Raw genomic sequence first — 26,071 nt, forward strand, 5'->3', positions numbered from 1 at the left:
GGTCTTTCGTTTCGTTCGAGCCCTTGCACAACATGTGACAGATCTGTATCTTCTAGCTGACACTTTCTTAGTTGTTCCTTGTCCCATTCATCCGTACACGTTATAGTCATTCGCCAGACATCTATAATGTCTTCTTTAGCCTCGGCCTTTGAACAGTGCTTGCATTCCTAACTACATGGTCTTCGTGACATTGCATCAGCATTTCAATGGGTACTACCTTTCCGATGCTCAATGGAAAAGTCATAGCTTTATAGTCGTTCGATCAACCGTGCCAATTGTCCTTCCGAATTACGGAACTGCAGAAGCCATTTCAACGCTGCGTGATCTGTCCTGACGCGGAATCGCTGGCCGTAGAGGTATTTGTGAAAATGTTTAATGCACTCTACCAATGCCAGCAGCTCTCTCCGTGTAACGCAATAGTTCCTCTCTGGTTTTCCAATCGAACGGCTGTAATATGCAACTACCTTCTCCTGTCCATCGACCAATTGTGATAAAACGCCTCCTATAGCATATCCACTCGCATCTGTATCTCGAATAAATGTTGCTCCTGGAATCGGATATGCCAACATTGGGGCAAAGCACAAACGCTCCTTCAATGTTTGGAAAGCCACTTCTTGCTCCTTCTTCCATTCAAAAGCTGTATTTTTTCTTGTAAGCTCATGGAGGCTATGGGCTACGCTGGAAAAGTTTGGCAAAAATCGGCGGTAATATGTTCACAGCCCAAGGAAACTTCTCAATTCATGCAGGTTCAGTTGTCTTGGCCAATCCTTTACTGCCTCTATCTTTTCATTCGCAGTACAGATGCCTTCTGTCGTTACCTTGTGACCCAAATAATTTACTTCCTTTTTACACAGCGAACACTTTTTGGGACTTCGTTTCAGACCAGCGCCAGCTATTCTCTGGAAAACTTCCTCTAAGTTTTTAAGATGTTCATCAAAGTTCTTGCCCAATACGATGATGTCGTCCAGATACACCAAGCATGTTTTACAATGTAGTCCTTTCAATACCTGATCCATGAGTCTCTCGAAAGTAGCTGGTGCATTACATAGTCCAAAGGGCATTACTGTAAATTGCCAAAGACCATCTCCGACGCTGAAGACTGTTTTCTCTTTGTCTTCCTCCTTCACCTCCACTTGCCAGTAGCCACTTCTCAAGTCCAGTGTGGAAAACCATTTCTTAGCAGAGAGCGAGTCCAGAGTGTCGTCAATTCTTGGCAATGGGTAGCTATCCTTTTTCGTGACGTCATTCAACTTGCGGTAGTCCACGCAAAACCTCATTTTCCCATCCTTCTTCACAAGTACCACAGCTGAGCTCCATGGACTAGCTTGCTTTGGGTTCGCGTATGTGGCTCGCTTCGTTTCGGCGTCCCGTATGCCGTTTATAAAGCTCTGAATCTTTACCCTTTCAGTGTACTCCACGGGTGCGTCCGCATTTGCAACATGAGCCAATCTTTCAACATCCGAAGCAAACTCCTGCAATGTCTCATTTGCTTTTTGGTAACGGTTTTGCAACTCAATTTGGTATATCTGTTTTCTATGCTCGCTTCCATGACGTCTCTCGACAGCGGTTTAAAGCTTAAAGACCTGGAAAGGAACAAACGTCAAATGATGGTGTTTTTACCTTTGGATTGCTTGCTGAAACACCTGGGCGGTTTAGTTGTAACTACTCCATACGACCTTTTAACGCTTCTATCTTGGCATCAATTATGTCCTCGAGTTGTAAAATTTTTGCATCCTGCTCTTCCAGTTTCAAAAAGAGCTGCGATGATACCTGTTCCGAAATTTGTGCCGACATTTCAGATATACGTGCCTCTTGCGTTTCCAGTTGAGATGTCAAATATGTCTTCTGTTCTTCCAATTGTGATGTTATACGGGCTTCCTGCGATTCCAGTTGGCATGCCATATCGGTTGAATTTGTGACGACATTTCTGAAATGCGCATTTCTTATGCTTTAATCTTCGATGTTATACGTGTCACCTGTGATTCTAGTTGTTTTTCCATCTTGGATGTTATACGTGTCTCCTGTGATTCCAGTTGAGATGTCATTGTCGATGCTTGAGCAGATATTGCAGCCAAAATCGTGTTCAAGTCTGTGCTCGTAACTGTCTGCTATGTTTCCTTTTTCTCTTCAATTTTTGCTGTCTCCTCGCCATCAAGAGGAAAGACATACTCTTCCACGTTAATTCCCTCTAATTCCATTGCCTTTCGTAGTTGTGCCTGAAGTTCGAGTTTATTGCCGGTTGTATTCAATCCACGGCTCTCCAACTCCTTCAGTTGCTGGGTCTTCAATTCACTCCACTTTGCCATGTCCAAGTTGTATTCGAAGTCTTCGGAATTAGTCAACAATTCCTCTTCTGACACCAATTGTAACGAATTTACTGCAATTCCCCTTATTTGCAACCTTCTGCTAACGTTCGAATCAATAAACTGTTGCATAAATAACTCCACTATTCAATAATACAAAATGGCCTTTATTAAAGTACTTCAGAATAACACTACTATTGCTCGCCAGATAGCGTTTTAAATCAAACTGATTCTCGTGCCTCTACTGTTGCTGCTTTTTATACTCTTCGATTTCCTCGTTCCATATTTCTAGGCGCTTCTATTTCCAGAACTTACTAGTTAGTTATCAGCTATAAAATTAATCAGCTATAACTACGTTTATAGCTTCTCATATGCGCGTGTACATATATGTGACTGATACTTGCTCAAATCATTGCCTACTTTTGGGAGCATCTCAGATAATATATATGCATGTGTTTGTGCTTCTCTCTTCGATGTGTGTACGTACATATGTGTAGACATAATGATTGATTCGTTTATGTAGATACATAATGATTGATTTATGGATGTGCATACAAGTCACTGCTTAGCATCGGCTTAGAGATGATAGTATCCCTTAGTGTTGCTAATATTCGTCGCAATATATACCCCATACAACCGTCTGTTCATTTTTGTCGAAATCGATTTTTAGTCCGATAATGATGATTTTCTCAGACAACAATCTATGCCCAATACGTAAGCTTGTGGTAAAATTTGATGTTGCTAGCTGTTAAAATGAGGCAGAAATGGAATGAACAATCGATTGTATGGGAGGTATATGCTATAGTGGTCCGATCCGGTCGATTCCGACAAATGTCAAATCCCCCATCAAAATATGCCTGCTTACCAAATTTCATGAAGATATCTCAAAAATTGAGGGACTAGTTTGCGTTCAAACAAACGGACAGACGGACGTACGGACGGACAGACGGACATGGCTAAATCAACTCAGCTCGTCCCTTGATCATTTTGGTATACTTATTGGTGGGTCTAACGGAAACATATACATAAAAAATGATTTGGAGCCTTGAAAATGAAAAAAATCGATTTCGACCAAAACAAGTCCCAAAAACCAAAAAAAAATTTTTTTTTTTAAAACTGTTAATGCCGACGTTTTTATCGCATAATTTTAAGTGGGATAGGAACTATGAGACAAATTCGTTTTCATCGGCAACACTTTTGCACGTTTCTGAAGAAACCCTTAAAAAAATGGCGAAAAAATAAATTTTTTCACCAAAACACTCCTCAAAACCCAAAAAATATTTTTTTTTTTCAAAAAACTGTTATCGCCAAAGTTTTTAGCGGACAATTTTGAGTCGGACAGGGTATACATGAAAATTTTAAAATCAAATGAAAATTTTTTAAGTAGGTCATGAAAAAAACCTTAAAAATCAAAGAAAAAAAGTCAAAAAACTCAAATTTTGTAGGCTTGAAAATTATTTTTTTGGGTAGGCTTAAGCGCCAAATACACGACACGAACATTTCCGCGAACATTTCCGTTATATCATGTTTCTGCGACCTTTTCTGTCGTGTATGGTGGTGTTTGCCAGTTCGCGCAAATGTTTGTGCGTGTATGGCGAAATAGCTCATAATCGGAACGGAACAGACGTGCGCGGAAAAGTAAAATGGGCAATAAAAAATTTCTGAGTGAATTTATTGAAATGTATAAATCTTTGCCTCTCTTTTTATAAGCTTTTATTTAGTTTCACTTTTGTTGTCTGTAATCGAATCTTGCAAGTTAAATTTGATACACTTCCCGGTGTCCGATTGAGCTGAAATTTTGCACACATGTATAACTCCGATGACAATGCAATATTACTTTGTTAGAATTCGATAAATTAATCGATAACACAGTTATCGGTAAAGATTTGTATTTACTTTGGCATAACAGCCTAAGTCCCATACAAACCCGCCGGTACCTATCCGTGGATTGTGATATTTGGACGTGGTGAATCACGCGTGTCACGCGTGGTGAATCTCAACGCTTGCGAAAAGCGGAGACACAACCCTCTGTTGTATTTCTGTGTATAACCAACATAGCTGAATTTTTAAGGCTGTTTAACTCTGTAATCTTTTCTGTAATTTATTTTGCTTTTGGAAAAATTACGTATTTGAAAAAAACTGGCAGAAAAATATTGGCATAACAGCTTAAGTTAAATCAAGAATGGAAAAACTTGGAAAATTTGAGCAGATGTGGCAATTAAGCGTGCCCGTTGAACGAAATATTGACAATCTATTGATAATCGCTAGGAAATTAGCGACATTCCATCAACTTAGCAGCACTTTAGCAATACTACTGTTATTATTTGGCCGCTCAAACACACGCATATTAATTGTGCATTAAATTTAAAATATATAACTCAAAAGCTGAACTACCAGCGCTACCGCCATCAGCTCAGTGTCATCATTGCCAGTAGCGCCAATAACACCAAACTCGTGCCTGACACACAAAAGTCGTTTCACTCAATAGCGCAAGTGAAATGTACTACGCACTTACTACTAAGTAACGTCAAATATTCGATTGGAGTCATTTCGTCAATGAGCTACCATTGAGCTGGCACCGCATTGGCGCTGGCGCCATGCAATTCACATCACTAAAATTGCACGAATGTCCAGGCTCATGACTGTTAATCCAGATGGTGAAAACGAAGACTCAAAGGAATGCAACCTTGCAAACAACAGCCGTCATTTTCAAAGTGTAAAAATTCTGTGATACAACGAACGCTAACGCCGTTAGGCTGTTATCGGTAAGTGTTGCATACTTTTCTGCGCACTTGATTTTGTTTTACAGATTTTTGGCGATGGAATTTTAGCTAAGCGAAAGTAGAATTTTATTTTAAAACAGATTTAACCCACAGATGAGAGATCTGCAATAAGTAGTTGTAAACTGAACGCGGCATAGGCAAAGTTAAGTTATTTAACACTGTTTGACATAATTTTATATGTGCTCTCTGTCAAAAATGCTTCAACTAACTTAGTCACATTTTATTTCGATTATGAATATGCCCCAATATATTCGGATTATGATATAATAAAATTAAAGAAAAAAATAAAATTAAAGAAAAAAACTTTTTTAAAAATAAGCTTTTATTATTGGCTAATAAAATTAACTAAAAAGTAAGTTGATGCATTAAAAGAAATGGATAGAATGAGAAACGTTACAAATAACTAAGTAAAGATTACGTAACTAATTTAAACAATATTTTACCCTACTAAAAATTAAAAAAAATTCCTTTTTAAATTAAATTTAAGAAAAAGGCTTTTCTAAGAACAAGCTTCTATTACTTGTTAATAAAACGAACTAAAAAGTAAAAAATAAAATTAAAGAAAAAAAAAACTTTTTTAAAAATAAGCTTTTATTATTGGTTAATAAAATTAACTAAAAAGTAAACAATAAATTGACTCTAAAGAAATATAACACTTTATAAGTTCATTGTAAGATTTAACGATAATTAGGCTTTTTCGTCTGCGACAAAAGAATTCTATATTGTACATAATTATATATTTTTAACATTAAAACTTTACACCTAAATTATTAAACCTTACAGTTTATATCACAGTCCTAATTGTTCTAATAAAAGCGTGTTACATTGCGATAGCAAGAAAAGGAGATCCTAAATGTTCTTAATTATACCATCAAAATTCAACACGTTTTTTATTAGAACAATTAGAAATGTGATATAAACTGTAAGGTTTAATAATTTAGGTGTAAAGTTTTAATGTTAAAAATATATATTTATGTACAATATAGAATTCTTTTGTCGCAGACGAAAAAGCCTAATTATCGTTAAAGCTTACAATGAACTTATAAAGTGTTATATTTCTTTAGAGTCAATTTATTGTTTACTTTTTAGTTAATTTTATTAACCAATAATAAAAGCTTATTTTTAAAAAAGTTTTTTTTTTCTTTAATTTTATTTTACGCTTAATTGCCACAGCGAGCAATATTGCTGCAGCATAATTGTTGTCCGTATTCATCGCTGTCTGAAAGAGAACTAATGTTCGGCCAAAAGTTCGTATGGTGTATGGCCAAAGCTGCGAACAAGATTGCGGAATGTTCGCGGAAATGTTCGTGTCGTGTATTTGGCGCTTTAGTGGAACTTTTTTTCCTGAGCCGAAAACCTATCGAAAAATCGATGGCACGATATGGGTTAACTTTCGTCCATGCAAATCAACCCAGCTTAGTGTATATGGTAAATTATTTATGTTAATATATTTATTATTTTTTTAGTTCACTTACTCTTATCCTTAACTTGATTATTATTATATGTGGCCCGGTCTATGAAAAGGTGGCTTATGACTCAAAAAAAAAAAAAACAGCTGTTAACAGCTGTTTCTCGCAATTTATTTTTTGAGTCATAAGCCACCTTTTCATAGACTGGGTCACATATAGAGTTATTTCCTTTTTGTGTTTATTTGGTCCATCTTGTATAATTATTTCATAGGCTCCCTCAAATGGTACGTCTAGTTTTCTTTTGTTGCCTACTTTCAAGTAAACATAATTATTTACTGTAAAGTTTGCTTTATTTACTTTTGGTTGTTTTTCTTTAGCTCTTAATTTGCTTTCTTGCCAGTTTCTAGCAGCGTTGTCATGTGTATATCTAAGCTTTAGCATTAATTCATTCAAATAATTGTCTTTATTGTACACTTTTTCTTTAGTCTACTATTTCATTCGGTAATGCACATAGTTTGCCAAATACAAGCTCAAAGGGGGAATATATCGTTGACATGTGTGGTGTCGAATTGTAGCAGTACGGAATGAGCTCGTCCCAATTATCTCTGTTTTTAAGTGTCAATTAATACTCTGTGGTTTCGTTCAGTTGAATATAGTTTTTCATGATAGAATGGAGTTGAATGTACTTCATTTATTATTATTATAAGCTTTTATTTAGTTTCAATTGGCTGTTGTATGTAATGAAATCTTGCAAGTTAAATTTGATACACTTCCCGGTGTCCGATTGAGCTGAAATTTTGCACACATGTATAACTCCGATGACAATGCAATATTACATTGCGAGAATTCGATCAATTAATCGATAACGGAGTTATCGGTAAAGATTTGTATTCACAAGGGAATAACAGCCTACGTCGCCAAGAACGCAGGTAACTTCGCTTTGTTTGTGTATGCAACAAACGTAGAAGTTAGGCTGTTATTCCTCAATGTTGCATACTTTTCTGCGCACTTGATTTTGTTTTACAGATTTTTGGCGATGACGGTTGCCACTTTGGGTCCATTTGGACCAAAAATGGTCCCTTCCAACCCCATTTTGTCCACTGGTCCATTTTCTTCAATTTTGGTCCTTTTTAGGCAGTTGCCACCATTTTGGTACTTTTCTTTCTTTTTCACTCAGGTAAAAATTCACAATATTGCCCAAAAAATTTGCAGCACATTCGTTAACCCACATATAATTTTGAATTTACTTGAATGGATTTCTCACCACAAAAAATTGCTCAGTCAATAAAAATGTACGAGAACAGTGACATTTCACCTAGGAAATAATTTAGGCGAGGCATTAAAAAGAAAAGAGTTGGCAAGCACACTGTCGTTAATTGTTGATGAAACAGCCGACTTATGAAAAAACTCTTGTTTAATATTTATAATAATAATGACTAGATATTTCCATCGGTTATTAAACACTTAGTGAAAGATTTTTGTCACTAGTAGAGCTAAAAGTATGTATTTCAAATGCACTTGCGCCTCTAAGAATTTGACAAGGCTTGCAACTGATGAAGCGTGGAGTTTAATGAATTGATAACTAAGTAAAACAATGAAACTAATTTATTTTGTATTAAGTGTACTTGCCACTTAATTAATTCAAACCTACCGAGAAATATTGAGAGTTTGTGAAGGCACGTCGATATTTAAATCTTTTTCACCCAGCACAAGAAATATTTTAACTGGAAGGCAGAAATACTTCTTGAAGGCGATAACTTTATAAATGTACAACGAATGCGATTAAAAAATTTTATTTTATAAGCTTTTATTTACTTTCACTTGGCTGTTGTCTGTAATCAAATCTTGCAAGTTAAATTTGATACACTTCCCGGTGTCCGATTGAGCTGAAATTTTGCATACATGTATAACTCCGATGACAATGCAATATTACTTTGCGAGAATTCGATAAATTAATCGATAACTGAGTTATCGGTAAAGATTTGTATTCACAAGGGAATAAAAGCCTAACAAACGTAGAAGTTAAGCTGTTATCGCTATATGTTGCATACTTTTTGTTGCATACTTTTCTGCGCACTTGATTTTGTTTTACAGATTTTTGGCGATGGAACATAGCAGAGATCTGCAATGAGTAGCTGTAAACTGAACGCGACATAGGCAAAGTCACAATAAAATATGATTTTAAGTTAGTTAACACTCGAATAGAAGAACTTGACTGTTCAAAGTTGACTTCGAAGAAACCTTGTAATGTTGATGAATTAAAAGAAGTGGATAGGATGAGAAACATTACAAATAACTAAGAAAAGATTACATAACTAATTTAAACAATATCCTACTAAAAATTTAAAAAAATTATATTTGGATTTTCTAAGAACAAGCTTCTATTACTTGTTAATAAAACGAACTAAAAAGTAAAAAATAAAATTGAAGAAAAAAAAAACTTTTAAAAATAAGCTTTTATTATTGGTTAATAAAATTAACTAAAAAGTAAAAAATAAATTGACTGTCTAGAAATATAACACTTTATAAGTTCATCGTAACCTTTAACGATAATTAGGCTTTTTCGTCTGCGACAAAAAAAATTCCATATTGTACATAATTATATATTTTTAACATTAAAACTTTACACCTAAATTATTAAAAATTACAGTTTATATCACATATATCACATATATAGTATAGAATATAGGGCTATAACCCAATGAGAAAGAGAGGGCGATAAGCCCCACGTACACCCCAGCATTCTTTTACATGCATAGAGTGCCGATGAGGCCTTCTTGACCCTCTCCTCCAAGTTGAGCTTCCATGACAGCTTCTGTCTAGGATGATTCCTAGATACTTTGTGCAAGGTTTCTCCTGTAAGACCAATTTGGGACCTTTTACCTCTTTGTAAACAAGACCAGCCCGATCCATCAAAGAACTAGTCGTTGGAAGGCACTTTCCACTTATGACAATTGCAACGTCATCTGCGTAAGCCGTATGTTTTACGGGTCCCTCATCGAAACGCCTGAGCAGTTGGTTAATGACCAGCGTTCACAGCAGAGGTGATAGCACCCCTCCCTGCGGCGTGCCCCTGTCCTCTGATTTCGTGGCCTCGTACAATCCCCATTGTGATGTAATCTTCCTGCAATTTAACATGCAGCCGATCCATTTGGTTAAGGCTGGATGTACTATAATGTAATTAAGACCATCCATAATCGCCCATTTAGAAACATTATTGAAAGCCCCGGCAATGTCCAAGAAGACTCCTAGAGCATATTCCTTATATTCCAGGGATTTCTCTATGCTTATTACCACCCTATGCAATGCGGTGTCTACCGACTTGCCTTTGGTGTCCGCATGCTGTGTTGTGGAGAGCAGCTTTTCATCCACGTTGGACTTTATGTACACATCTATCAGCCTCTCAAAGGTTTTGAGCAGAAATGATGTTAAGCTATGGCTCTATAGTCTTTGGGTTACACTTGACCGATCTTCCCCGCCTTTGGTAGGAAAGCTACACGAGCAGTTCTCCAAGAGTGCGGTACATGATTCAGCCTTATGCACCCATCGAATATTATTTTAACGCATTCCCCGACCGCCATACTTGAAACTTGTATCATGGACGGGAATATACCGTCTGGGCCCGGCGATTTAAAGTTAGAAAACGTTTTCTTCATTTGATCTTGGTATCGGTCACCAAGCCCGGCTCTACCCGCTCCGTGATCGAAGTGTGAGTGATGTCTGCTAAACCGTCTCTCGATGGGAAATGTGTGTCGAGAAGCACCTCAAGGGATTCCTCACTATTACGTGACCATTCCCCGTTGCCTATCTTTATTAGGCCCTGGACTATGTTTCCCCTTGCTAGTAAAAGAACTCTATTTTAAATAATGTTCTCAACTTCGTAGTTATGTTCGGTTTCATAACGAGATTTATTTATGAATAAAACAGAAATTAAATCAATATATTTAGGGAGATTTTCATAGTTAATAAATTACAAATTTAAGGCTTGTAGCCAAAACTATTTTAAATAAAAACTTTCAGAACTCAACTCTTTGAAATCCTCAATTCAACTCCCGATTTAATTTTATTTTTTCACCCGGCCTACTACTCAAAAACAATCATTTGACAATCTATTCAATTGCATACAGCACTTAACTTAATTTCATAAATATGTAAACAAGTGATTGGAACGTGTGGTAGATTTGCATTATATCACCCGCCTTTGAAAAAGAAGGATGCGACATAGTGATCAATTTTGTTATTCAACTGCAAGATTAATTGTTTTGAATGAACGAATATGCATTATTAAGGGCTACCTTCCCTTCCTAAAATTCGATCATTCAGAACAATTTGTGTTAAAACAAAAAAACCGGACTAACTTATTTATTAATTATTATTATTACTACTATGTTAATACTATATTAGGTTAATACTACATTAAGTAATTTACAAATAATTACTAACTTATATTCTAAAAATTATGTTAATAATTCAAATATTAAATTCAATTTGTATTAGTAAACAATTTTTTTTGTTGTTTTTTGTTTTTGAGTTTTTATAATTTCTATTAATCCAACAACTAAATCTAACTAAAATTAATCTAAAATTATATTTTAGTCTATGCTAAAACTAAAATATAAGAATATTTATTTTATCTTATGTATTCTATTTTTATGTACTAATTTTTTCTTTTTAGTTTTGTCATCACAAATTGCTACATTTACACCATCGATTTGTGTTATGGTATAAGGTCCCTGATATATGTTTGTGCGTTTGTCTCGAGGTTCTTTCTGTATTAGAACTTTATTATTTATATTAATAGTTAGGGGTTTTGCTATTTTATCGCAAGCATTTTTATTTCTAATTTTATGTTTATTGATTAATTCTTTTGCGAGTACATGTGACTTTTGCATACGATATTTTACCTCTTTTGCATAATTTTCAACATTATAAATTGGATCTATATTTTCCTTTTTTAATTCATTTGGCAAAATATTTTTTCTACCAAACACTAATTCAAAAGGTGCAAACTGATTATCAAAAACAGTACTTGTTGTTGTATTATGCAAAAATGTAAAATATTTCGTTAAACACACGATGATTCCTTTCAACAGTACCAACAGTTTCATGATATCTGGAATAGCTACTGTAACTAAATATTTGCTTAAATCGCACATAATGGTAACTGCGAACTCATTCCCATTATTCGACTCAGGCAAAGGTTCTATCGTGTCTATAACTACTATATCAAAAGGCTTGCCAGGTGCTGGTGTAAGCACAATATTTTCTTTTGTTTTGGGCTTAACTTTGTTTAACAGGCATTTTTCACAATTTATCACAAATTTAGCAATATCGCGCGTCATATTTTTCCAAAAATATTTTGTACGTATTTTCGCGTATAACTTCTTATTTCCGCAATGACTACCTGATATTGCATCATTATGATAAACTGTCATAAGTTTTAATTTCGTGTCTTCATCAGTTACCGTCTCTACTGGCTCTGTAAATATAATTATTAAATGTTTTAAAATTATATTCCCGGTTTCTTTAAAATTTGCAATAGTAAAATGATGAAAAACATTGTCATCTTTCTGCCATTCAAAATTCTTAATATTGTGATTGCCGGCATTAAGTTCCAGCCTCAAAAGTAGCTCATCTAAATTCGCTATTTTGTTAACAATCTCAAAATTAAGTAGCTCGAGCTTTTTATGTTTTAAGTGCGGACATATTTTTATATTAGTAATATCACCATTCTTATCATGATTTATATTCGACTTTATTCTCGGAGTTTTATTTGAAAAATTATAAGCAAATTTGTCATAAACTTGTAATGTTTTTGTCTGTATTTGTCGGTTATCGTTTCGTATCTGTATTTCCTCTTTTTTGCTTTGTCATTGACCTTGTTTGTACTGCCAATATATGTTTAGTCGAATTTTTTAACTCATCTATAGTTATACGAGAAAGAGCATGTGCACCTACATTTGCTTTACCTTTTATATACTCTATAGTAAAATTATACTCAGATAACTCTAAACGTATTCTAGACAGTGTTGGCGTAGGATCTTTCATATTAAATAAATAAACTAACTGCCGATGATCTGATCTAACTATAAAGAGTGTACCATAAACGTATGGCCGAAACTGCTTAACTGCAAAATAAATTGCCAAAAGTTCTAATTCGATAATTGCTTTATTTTGTTCAGACTTGCTAAATGCTTTTGAAGCGAAAATAATTGGTAAATCGTTACCATTATGATCTTGACTCAATATCGCACCACACCCAAGCATCAACTGTTATTAGAAATTATTTAGTGAAATCTGGATATTGCAAAAGTTTTGGAGACGAATCTTCTAACTGCGTCTTTGTCACGCGGCTTAGGATATTTTTCAATTGCCTCTATTTTTGAATCGTCAGGTAACAAACCCTTTGCTGAACATTTATGCCCCAAAAATACTACCTCAGATCTAAGAAAATTACATTTAGTAGGGTTAAGCCGCAGATTAAACTTTCTACATGTTTCAAAAACTTTCTCTAAATTTTTTAAATGATGGGACTCACTACATCCAATGACTATAATATCGTCTATATACATAAAGGCTTGATTAGGTGCAATACCGGAAAATGCTATTGACATCATTCTTGAAAAGGAGTTAGGAGCAACATTTAGTCCAAATGGTAAAACTTTCCAACGAAAAGATCCACGATCTGTACTAAATGATGTTATATCTCTTGAATCTTTATGTAATGGAATTTGATGGAAACCCGAAAATAGATCCAAAGTCGAAAAATATTTAGCTCGACCAAGGTTATCCAAAATATCATCAACACGTGCCAAAGGAAATTTATCTGCAATAAGTTTTTTATTGACTGCTCTAAAGTCTACACACATTCGATATGCTTTTTGTCCAGTTGGGTCGTTTTTCGGTACTAATATCAATGGGCTGTTATAATTTGAACAACTTCCTTCAATTAAATCATTTTTTAAGAAATTATCAACCTGTTTATTTATTTCAGCACGCTGTGAATATGGCAATCTATAATTTTTTATGTAAACTGGTGTCTTGTCCGTTAGTCTTAATTTTTGTTCGTAAAAATTATTAATCGTCATTAAGTCTGTTTTTAGAGCAAAAATATCTGAATATTTCGAACATAAGTCAAGTAATTTATCTTTTGCATACGAAGGTATTTGTTTTACTAAAACTGCCTTAAGTTCTTCTATGCGTTTTGAACCAACAGATGTTTCATTTATGTGATAGATATCAAAATTTTCTATGTCCTCAGTTTGAATATTGAAGTTTTTAACATACTTCACTTCATCAGTAGTATTAATAATTTTTAAAATACGATTTTTCGTATCAATGACACATTTTGCGGTAAAAACACCACTACAAAGTTCATGAGAATCGACAAAAACTGGATTTTCCGATTTATTCAAACTAAAAACACGAAAACTTCACATCTTGGTGGAATTACAAGAGTATCTGTTGAAGTGCAATGCAAAATTGAAATATTAACTCTTTCTCTCCCTAGTCCTATCGTTATTGTATCATTCGCATAATTGATTATGCATTTGTTTGCTTTTAAAAAGTCTTTTCCTATTATACCATCCGAAGAAATGTCAGAGGAAAAAATATATTTGAAACTACTATGTTCGTACTAACTGTGCCTAAAGTTGTTACTGTGTCTGTTGTTACACCTGTTATATTTATTACATTACTGTTATCTATTATTACGTCACTTGCTAAACTAGAAATTTTTATAAGTGAAATATCTGCCTGAGGATCTACAAGAAAAGAACATATTTTATAAGAATCGCTACAGTTGACTTCGATGAAGTCAGAATAATTTAAATTTAGACAGTATATTGATTTAAAAGTATTTAATCCAATAGCACCTGCTCCCTCATTGTTCGCTCCTGAGGGGCTTCGGCATTTAAAGAACGAACGTTGACTGAATTTCTGTTATTTAAACGCTGATTATTTGAATTACTGTTATATACAAACCGATTTTTATTTCTATTGTAATTATTGTTGTAATTATTAGACCTATTGTTGCCTCCATTATAGTTAGTATTTCGAAAATGTAAATTATTGTTAGGTCTAGTTACATTACCATTGAATCTAAAATTGTTATTGTATCCGAAATTATTATTACCTCTAAAATTCTCGCGAAAACTATTAGATCTTATCGGACGTGACCGATACGCTAACACCTGCCGCTCTATTACCTCCTGTTCACGCTCAATAATCATTTTAGCAACAACGTCCTTTGAATCTTTAAAAGTTGTTGATGCAAGGATAGACTTCTCCATATCTGTACGGCTGTTCAACCTACAAACAGTAACAGTTTGCTCAACCGCCATCTCATGAGCTTTTGCCTGTGTCATACCTTCAATGATCAAAGAGCGTTCTAGCGAATCAGAAAGATCTTCTACTTGTTTTGAAAACCCAGTAAAATTATTATTGTTTACCCTTAAGGCCGAAATTTTACCCGCAACAACCTTCGAGTTATCTGGCCTAATTCTGCTACGTAATGCATCTTTAATTTGGCTAAGCGAATCTATTTGCGTTGGTAGAGCTTCGCGAGCTTTGCCTTCGAGTTTCGAATTTAAAAATGGTATAAATGTAGGAGTTAAAGATACATCAGTTAAATCTTCTATTAAATCAATTTTATCTATAAACGAGGCAAGTGATAACGGATCACCGCTATAGTTTTCTCGAATAATCGAGGCTAAAGTACTAATGAATGATTTCTTTTGCTCAAGAGTAGCCATATTTAAATCGTTAAAATTTGAAATAGTATTAGAAGTAAAATAAGGATTAGAATTTGAAGTTAGGTCAAAATTAGAAATCGAACTAGAAAATGAAGTTTGCGTAGAATGATTTGTGTTATCAAACCCTAAAAAGTCTTCAAATAAAGACCCTCTGTCTGCACTAAATTCTATTCTAGCATTTGAAAATGTATGTGGACTATTGAATCGCACATGTAAAAGAAAAACAAAACAAAGGCAAACTATCTCAATTGAATATTGAATATGTAATAGTAAAAGAATTTCCGTTTAATTTATTGTAATAAAATGAAATTTCCGCTGAGCTTACAAAATTTGAAAAAAAAAAAACATTATTTCGGAGACATTAAAATTTTAATACTATATATAATGTACGCACCGCTTCAAATACATTTTTTTATATTACTGACGCATCGCTTTCAAGCCACATCTTTGAAAATTGTATCGCTTTATTTCAAAAATAACATATTCATTTTACGCACACACTGCTTTATATAAAAAGCTTGTATTAAATTAAAGTAAATTTTACCACATGTGAATATAGGAGAGTAAAAGAAAAGTAAATTTTCAAAAAGAAAAATTAAATAATTTGAATTCAATTATTTATTTCAATCATTTTGTTTCAAAAACAAATAAAAACAAAAGGAAATATTTTAAAATTTTCATCAACACCAGCCCACTGTCATTAACACGTACACTTGTACATACATATGTTAATATATTTTAATATATTTAAAATAAAATTTTAGTAAAATGTTAATTAAAAAATAAAAAAATGTAAGGCGCGATAACCTCCAAAGAGATCTAAGGCCGAGCTTCTCTTCCAATTTGCGTCGTGCTCCTCTTGATTTTTCCCTACAAATTGGCCGGACGGGACCTACATGTTTTATGCCGACTCCGAACGGCATCTGCAAGGCAGATGAGTTTTCACTGAGAGCTTTTCATGGCAGAAATACACCCGGAGCGCTTGCCAAACACTGCCGAGGGGCGACCCCGCTTAGGAAAATTTTCTTCTAATTGGAAAACCTTATTTCTAAAATTTTGACCCAGGGCATACGGTGTGGTAGGCGGAGCACGCTACCATCACACCACGGTAATTATTATTATTTAAATTTTATTTCTTTTTATTTAAATTTTTTATTGTTAAATATTTAGATAAATTATATTAGTAATATTTTGTATGTAAATATGTAATGAGTGCATGTGTGGTGGTACTTTAATAAATGTGCAAAAGTGTAAATAATATAAATTAAGAAAATTTAAATTCAAGAAAAAATTTATTTAATATTTGCCAAACTACATGTTTCGCACACTGTGCGCCATATCCAATGCTGCAATCATTATTATTTCCGCTGTTGTTGTTGTTGTAGTAGTGTATGGTTTCCGCTCGTAATATATTGTTTCATTGTTGCTAATATTCAGTGCTGACTTGTTCCATTCAATAGTTGACTACCCTGTTGCAGTTCAGTTCAGGGACATTATTGATTTCAGTAGCTTCCTTTTTCCAAAATTCTTCCACTAATTTTCACTTTCATTTTGTTCCACACTTGTTCATATTCCTTAATATTCATATTCATATTCCGATTTCGTTTTGTTCCGCTCACGACTGTTTACTGAATATTTTTATGTTTCTTTGACATTTCCGTTTTCATTTAGTTCCTCTTCTTTTTATACCATTGCTAATATTAGTATTTCTCTCAGTTCCGCTTTCGTTCACTTAATATGTTAATATTAGTATTTATCTTCGTTCCGCTTTTCGTTTTGTTCTACTGTAAACAGTATTCACAGATTATAGTTACAGTTCAATGATAATTTTTTTTATATATGAATATATATATTTAAGTTTTCTAAAACGTGGATATTAGTTCATATAGTAGCTCGTATTAACTTGTTTCTTTTGTAAAATCTTTATTTTCATAGATTTTTTGTAAGTTTTAAAGTTAGTTTTGTATTTCGATGGTATAAAACTTTTTTTTTCAATTTTTTTTTCTGCCTTTTTGTTTTACGTCACAACACATATACATTTATTAATTTGCATTAATTCATTTTTGCAATTCTTCAAACTGAAGAATTTTTCCTTCATAAGTTTTTTTATTGTAGGGCTCCGGCCCACGGTCGCCATAAAAGAACTCCATTTTTAAATAATGTTCTCAACTTCGTAGTTATGTTCGGTTTCATAACGAGATTTATTTATGAATAAAACAGAAATTAAATCAATATATTTAGGGAGATTTTCATAGTTAATAAATCACAAATTTAAGGCTTGTAGCCAAAACTATTTTAAATAAAAACTTTCAGAACTCAACTCTTTGAAATCCTCAATTCAACTCCCGATTTAATTTTATTTTTTCACCCGGCCTACTACTCAAAAACAATCATTTGACAATATTTTCAATTGCATACAGTACTTAACTTAATTTCATAAATATGTAAACAAGTGATTGAAACGTAAGGTAGATTTGCATTATACTAGGACTTTTTTCAACCATGCTGTTTCGCTGGAGCACTTTATGTCCGTGCAGAAACTTTTCCATGAGATTATCTTCGCCCTGGAAATTTAACGCTTGTAGACCCTCAGTAGATCCCTGTACTCGTCCCGACACGCTTCGCTTTCCGCGTTCTTTGCGAGCTTAAACATTTCTTTTACCTGCCTTCTTAAAAGACTCAGCTCATTGCTCCACCATGGCGGCTTTGCTTTTCCTCTGAATCTTCTTAGAGGGCAAGCTTTGTTATACGCAGCCATAAGCGTCCTTGTTAGGAATTCATTCGACTCATCCAGTTCCTCCACATTGGCAACCTCTTTGGGTTGTCCCAGCTATGTTTCTACCTGTTTCTGGAATTTAGTCCAGTTCGTTGACCTAGGGTTTCTAAAGGTTGCTCCCTTCTCTACCCTCTTTAGGGGGATGCTGAAGCTGATATACGCATGGTCGGAGAAGGATGGTCTATCGAGAACCATCCAATAATACCTTGATATATCACGCTCGGAGCTCAATGTAATATCCAGAACATTGCTGGATGTTGGAACAATGTATGTAGGGACATTTCCCCTGTTGGCTATCTGCAAATTGGTTTGCAGGATGTAACAAAATAGAGATTCGCCTCTCTCGTTCGTATCTGCTCCTCCCCACGCATTGTGGTGCGCATTTGCATCTGCGCCTATGACCAACCGCCCTTTGCGCCCTTCCTCCTGTACTAGCCTTTTTCACTCCATCGGTGGAACCTCCGCAGCATGGGCCATGTAGCAGGACGCCAGGATAAATGCCTGCTTATTCTTTTGCTCAACGGCCACTGTTACGAGATCCTCAGTGGTGTAATTAGGCATCATATATGAATGCAGCTGTTTCCTTGCCATTACTACAGCTCGCACCCGTCCTTCCATTTGCGCGCAGTAAACGCCGAACCCGCGCGCTAAGTCCAGCGCCACGTCAAACGAACCCTCCTGAAGGGTTAAGAGGAGTTCGCTCGACACCACTTTACTGTGTTGGAGGTTTATCTGTAGGATTCGCAGCACCATAGGGCTGTTTGCCCCCCTCCAGCACCTTCGTCGTGACGTCGTCGTCCTCCCCTTGCCCTTTTGGTTTAGAGTATTCGAGGCCCCCTTCAGCCTCTCGTAACTGTTGTGCCGGGTGTTCCTCTGTACGAGTCACAGCACCATTTGGCGGTTGTTCCTCTTCTAACACCTTCGTGGTGACGCCGTGGACCTCTACCTGTCTTTTTTCCCATAGGCTTTTGAGGTCCTTTTCGACTTCGCCCATCTCTAGCGTATTAGGATTTTTATCCTCGGGACTTCTTTTCCTGAGTCGCATGTAAATTTTGCCAGTTCCAAATGACATTTTGCCAAGCTGCGTGTACAAAATATCCTCCGCCTGCTTGTTTATTTGGAACATGTAGAACTGACCTTCCTCGGTAGGCCGAGATACAGTAAGTACCTTCCAGTCATGTGTCGGTATGTTCGGATTCTGATTCTGCAGAAGTCGCAGTGTATCCTCCGACTTCATCACGCATGGAATCCATGCCTTAACTTTTGGTACCGTGGGGATGTGCGCTTTATCGACAACCTCAAACCGCGCGTTCGTGCCCTGGCTTTGGAGGTTTGGAACCACTTCCTCCAGCCACCGCAAGCTCGCGATGTTGTCGCACGCTATCATCTTCACACCATTATACCATCCCCCCGAATCAAAGGTTGGAAGGGGCTTACTTGGTTGTTCCCGCATCATTTTAAGCATTAAGCTAATAAGCTCCCTTTCCACAGATCTCCACCTTTCAGTAGTCATTTGTCCGAAAGGACTGCTACGATCAGCCAGCGCCACAGTCAGTGACTGCTTTGCCACATCACTCATCTTCTCGGGAAAGGCCGGAGTCTTAGGGTTATCTTCATTTGGCACCTCCGAGAAAGCCGGAGTCTTAGCGTTAACTCCCTTTATCACCTCCGAGAAAGCCGGAGTCTTAGCGTTATCTCCCTTTGGCTTATCTCCTACTTCCGTAGTTGGAACTTCCCTCTGACTCGCAGCTTTCGAGGTAGTTGCTACCTCGCTATTGGGGCCCATCTGTCTTACAGCTTTGGGCCTACTTGTCTTGTCTATGCGACTGCCCTGCCTCGCGGCTCTAGGACTGGGTCCTTTCTGCCTCTTGAAAGCAGGCTTGTCGCCTTCCGCCGAACGTTGCCTCTTCATTCTGCCATTCTACGCTTCTTCCTCCTCGTACCGGTTGCAGAACCGAGGGTTCCTCGCAGCAAACCTTTTGAACTGCCTTCGACCTACTTCTACCGCCTCACGGGCCCATTCCAAGCGCTCGATCTCCACTTCTGTTGGGTCGACCACTGCTCCCAAGCGTTGTACAATTCTTAGTGCTGCACGGTACTGCGAGAGAGCTCTTTTACTTCCTCTCATTGAATCAGCACTACTCTCGCTCCCCGAGTCCGACGCATCGCTTAATGCGTATTTGTCGTCCTTGGCTTGCGACTCAGTCCTCTTATCATCGTCCTTATTACAATCAGGCAATGAGTCGTTCATCTTGGTCGTACGACCACCATCTCGACAAGGCGGGCTCAGAGGTCCAGTATTATATACGGGGAAAGAACCGTCCGCCACAGCAGCGCCCCTTACTGTGGTAAGACCATCAATACTTCCCGAGGTGGCCCGGTATCGGGAAGGCTCCGTTCGAATACAGCTGAATTTATCCCCTGGCTGCAAATCGTTCAATAGGCACGGTCCGCATAACACCCTGGATTAGAGGTTTGGCAGTTCTTGGTCACCGACATCCCGCCGCCCTCCTATGAGGCGAAACGGCGTAGATGTCAGTCCTAAAGAGCTCCGCCTCATAGTCGGGTGTTATGGAGTTCAGCTAAGCCCTCACACCAACGACAAGGTGCCTACCCTAGTGAGGGCCCATGTATGCTAACCCAGCAGATATTTTATTACAGTAAGCCCTATTCTATACTATGGAGTCCTTGTTTGGTGGAAAGCCACACAAAAAACAACATACCTCAAAAAATTAGAGGGGGTATGTAGACTATCGATGCTTAGCATTACGGGAGCCCTGAAAACAACCCCGACGGCTGCACTGTATGCCATTCTGCACATTCCACCTATAGACCTGGTAGCAAAGAACATAGCATTAACAACCGCAACCAGGCTCGGTGCCTCGGGGCACCTTGAGCGCCGACCATATGGCCATAGTAGTATAGCGTCATCAATCACAAGACGAACATACTACCTGATTCCCTATCTGCGCTTCGAGGGAGATCTTAAGGCCACAATAGAGGTGGACGGTTGGCGCAAGGGTGCGCAAATGGCGGACCAGGCGATATATGTGCACACAGATGGTTCAAAAGTAGTGGAAGGAGTAGGGTCTGCGGTATACTGTACTGATCCGGAAATAAGCAGATCCTACAGGCTGCCGGATTACTGTAGCGTTTACCAAGCGGAAATATTAGCCGTAACCAAAGCAGTAGAAACCCTGGAAGAGAATAGCTTAAGCTGCAAACGTGTTAACTTTTATATTGAAAGTCAAGCAGCAATTAAGGCAGAAATCTCGCATAGCACAACATCTAAATGCGTGTTAGAGTTTAAGTAGTCTCTGGAGAGAATCGTCACAGGGAGAAGCGTACATCTATATTGGGTTCCACGGCATATGGGAATAGATGGGAATGAAAAAGCGGACGAACTAGCTAAAAAGGGCGCATCCCTTGAAGCTTGCTCCGTGGACGTCCCAATTAGACTGGACGAGATTAAGCTAAGGCGAGAGGTGCACATGATCGACCAAGCGGGAAAGGCGTGGGTTCAAGCGCGGGACTGTAAAGTGTCGAAGATTATGTGTAGGTCTTACAACCTTAGACTAACAAAACTGCTTCTATCATTAAAAATAGAAGACTGTAGACTCATGACGGGTATTCTGACTGGACACTGCCTTCTGGCGTCACATGCCTTTAAATTAGGCTTGGTCAGTGGTAGCAGATGTAGGAAGTGCGGGTTGGAGGAGGAAACGATCGAGCACGTCCTGTGCTCGTGCTCTGAACTTGCCAGGCTAAGACTCCAGCTATTAGGAGTGATAAAGCTGTCAGATCTAGAAGCAACAAGTGGCTTAAGTCCTAGGAAGCTTCTAGTATTTGCCAAGAGGACGGAGTTATTTTATAACATATGTCTTGGTTTTTGATAGGGTTTTTCAGTTTGGTCGTTAAAACAAACTTCTGGTAACACTACGGACTCAATCAGTCTATTTGAAGTCGTCATGGACCGGCCAGTTCAACCTAACCTAACCTAGCACAATTTCCGCACTCAAAACACATTTTTTCTCCTGACTTAGCACTTTTTACTCAATATGTTTCCCCATCACTCCTCCCCTTTAATGATTGAAATATAACACTAAAACTATATACTTCACAAAAAACACTATTTATTTGTCAAAGTATTTCTAACGGTTCTTATCTGGACTCTTGCCGGATGGTGCGCAGACAATAATTTATTTTTAAATTCAAACAAATGCTATGTTGTGTCTTATTCCATAAAGACAACTGCCACATACTTTATCTACAAACTAAATGCTAAATCTATTAATCGTTGTCAAGAGAGTAAAGACCTGGATGTAATTTTTGACTCTCTTTTTCTAGTCACATTGACTTCATTGTTTCAAAATTTGTGGCAATGGTTGGTTTCAGTAGACGCAACACCAGTGACTTTAAAGACCCTATGACGTTGAAGGTGGTCTTGAATATTGCTCTATTAATCTAACTAAAATTGAGAAAGTTCAAACATTTTTTACAAAAATTGCTTTACGTATGCTTCACTGGCCAGACGGCCTCCCATCATATACCGGCAGGCACAAATTGCTTGGTCTTCAGGCTTTGCATGGCAGAAGAACTTTTATCTCACTCATGCTTGCCTATAATGTAATTTAAGCACAAATTGCTCTGATTTATCTAATTTGTTCATTCCATATATTCCACTGCGTGTCTTCGGCATAATAGATTATTTATCGAAATAACTCATAACACGAATTATGCTATGAATGAACCTATAACTAGGTCTATACATCTAGCAAATCGATTCAGTAGTGCTATTAATTTTAATAACAGCTTATATAAGTTTAAGCATGAATTGTTTTCTATTTTTAACTAGTCTTTATCGACATGTAAGAATTGAAGGCATGTCTTAATTGGGTGAATCCAATTTCAAGGGGTTGTGTTCGCAACCCTCTCAAGGGGTTGCCAGCGCAATATATAGCTTCTCCAACCCAATTGTCAACCTCACCTAACCGTGGCGAATCCTGTTTCATTGACAGCCGAGGCTCTGGCTACCCCAAGTTCCTCATGGAACTAGGGGGTGGGGAGGGCGGGATGGACTAGAAGGTTTAATGTGCTCATATAAATCATTCCCGAGATGGTCGGAACGTACCGGATCTATATCCGGCAAAGGACCATCAACAGCGGTGATACTCCCCAAAGACTTCGGGGAGTGTCTTTATCGTTAATACAACAACAACAACAACAAAGCATGTACTTTTAGACTGAATGAATTAAATAAATAAATAAAATGCACGCACACAGAAATGACTAGTAATTCAGGTTGACTTAGCACATTCTTTTTATCAGCTGACGACTTAGGACATTTACACATCATTGCCCACAGCACGTAAAAATGAAAAATTAAAATATTTTTTTTTTGTGATCGATGTATTTTGAATTCAGTTTTAAAACTGCATTAAAATAAAATTTTTCAAAAAAAAGTGACTTAGCACATTTTCACATTAAGCTAATGATATCAAGGCATTTATTTATATTTCTATACTTCTGTAGCTTATTAAACGCAGTTTTGAATTCAGTTGTGCTTGTTTTGTCAAAGATTTGATTATTCTTATTCTTATTCTTATTATTGAGCAATATTCAAGACCACTTCTGACCAAGGATATATAAAGTGCCTTCAACGTCATAGGGTCCTCAAAGGCACTGGTGTTACGTCTACTGAAACCAACCATTGCCACAAATTTTGAAACATGAAGTCAATGTGACTAGAAAAAGAGAGTTTGGAGTCAAAAATTACACCCAGGTCTTTACTCTCTTGACAACGATTAATAGATTTAGCATTTAGTTTGTAGATAAAGTATGTGGCAGTTGTCTTTATGGAATAAGACACAACACAGCATTTGTTTGAATTTAAAAATAAATTATTGTCTGCGCACCATCCGGCAAGAGTCCAGATCAGAACCGTTAGAAATACTTTGACAAATAAATAGTATTTTTTGTGAAGTATATAGTTTCAGTGTTATATTTCAATCATTAAAGGGGAGGAGTGATGGGGAAACATATTGAGTAAAAAGTGCTAAGTCAGGAGAAAAAATGTGTTTTGAGTGCGGAAATTGTGCTAGGTTATTTTTTTATTTTATTTTTTTATTTTATTTTTTTATTTTTGATTATTCTTCGCAAGCGATGATTTCTTTAAGCCTTTATTGCTGACTTTGTCTAATAGCTTCCTCAAAGTTGCTTCAACATTCGATATTGAGTTATCACTATATCCTACAATAAGATCACTATTCACTAGTATAATTTTAATATCGTTAAGCTTCATGCTTTCATCATTCCTATATCTGAACTCAAGACGTTTTACGCCCCTTATATCAGAAATTGACATGCATCCCCAAATATGTAGGTCATCAGTCTGCAAATTTGTGTTCGAAGCTCCCATATTCTGTGACCTTTTTCCTGCTTTGACTTAAATCTTCTTCTTTCTTCTTTGAAGTTTGCAGATTCTTCTTCATTGCCCTGGTTACAATGTTTATTCTGTACTTTGGAATAATTTCTTTCAGATTTTCTGTGTTAAGCTGAATTGGTGATAATGCATCAGCATTAGTGTTCATTTTTCCTTGCTTATATACAATGTCAAAATCGTAGTCCATCAAATCGACTCTTATCATAGTAATTTTGGATATAGGCTTAGTTTGTTTGAACAAGCTTACTAATGGTCTGTGAACTGTGTATACGGTGAATTTTGTGCCGTACAAATAAAGCCTAAAATGATTTATACCCCCATGAATTGCCAATGACTATTTCTCTGTGACTGATTTATTCAATTCATGCATATTTAGAGATCTGCTTGCACATATATGCAATGGGTTTATCTTTCCCAACTTCATCTTGTGATAGTACCGCTCCTAGGGCAAAGTTGGAAGCATCAGCAGCAAGTATAAACCGTTTTGAGAAGTCAGGATAAGAAAGAATTGGAGGAGAAAGAAGTTTGTCTTTTAATGTGTGAAAGGCTTTCTCCTGTTAGCTGTTCCAGCAGAATATTGGCGTTTTTTAGCAGCTGATTCAGTGGTTGTGCTATCTCTGCAACATTTTTTTCAAATCGTCCGTAGTAATTACAGAATGCTACTAAGCTTCTTATTTCATCAGCGTTACTCGGTTTAGGATAGTTTTCAACTACACTTCGCTGAGATCAGTTGTTACGCCTTTATCCGTGATTAAGTTACCTAAGTATGTGACTTTTGTTTTTAAGAATTTGCATTTGGCAGGATTAGGTTTAAGATCGTATTTACTTAATCTGGCTAGTAGTTTTTCTAAACTTTGGTTGTGCTCTTGAAGGTTCTTCCCAAATACTATTACGTCACCCACGTAGAGAAATTCCGAGCCATTAAGCCCGCACAGTACAATTGGCAGCATTCTCTGGAGACTATTTGTTGAGATTTTTCATCCGAATGGTAAACTTTTGAATTGGTAATGTCGTTTGCTGGTTGAAAATACTGTGAGCTTTCTCGAAACACCATCCAACGACGCTTGGTGAAATGAACTTGTCATGTCTAATGGTCTGAAGTATAATGCTCCTCTGAGTTTGTACAAAACGTCATCTAACCGAGTTTGCGGAATTTTATCATCTACAATCTTTTTGTGTAATGCTCGAAAATCTACGACTAATCGCCACTTCTTTCCTTCAGAACTACCCTTTTTTGGAACGACTAGCAGAGGTGAGGTATAAGGACTGGTCGAATGTTCGATAACATCATCGGTATCTGATAAAAAAATTATTAAATGGTTTCTCAAGAAAATGATAAACTCATCCGGTATTAATTACGAGGTCAGAATATACCCGCGGTAGGTGTGCCTGTCGTAAGAGGCGACTAAAATATACGGGGGTTGTGTAGCGCAAGGCTCTGGCGACCCTGAACTCCCATGGATGTAGAGGGTGGGAGGGCGGGAATGGCCAAGAAAGTCGCAATCAACATCGATAACAGTACCTTATCGCTACAACAACAGCAACAACAACAACATTAGTAATAATTATTTAGCAGGCGTGCTTAAGAGTGAAAATTGTGTGAAA

At 36.7% G+C, this 26,071-nt stretch overlaps 1 protein-coding gene across 1 annotated transcript in view; it reads left to right on the forward strand.

Annotated features, from left to right (window-relative positions):
• The window catches only part of Ibf1 (Insulator binding factor 1), an 87,422-nt gene that overhangs the window by 49,365 nt on the left and 11,986 nt on the right, over nt 1–26,071 (forward strand). The window lies entirely within an intron of this gene.

Source organism: Eurosta solidaginis, chromosome 1 (genome assembly GCF_040869045.1).
Source record: "Eurosta solidaginis isolate ZX-2024a chromosome 1, ASM4086904v1, whole genome shotgun sequence".
Taxonomy (NCBI): domain Eukaryota; kingdom Metazoa; phylum Arthropoda; class Insecta; order Diptera; family Tephritidae; genus Eurosta; species Eurosta solidaginis.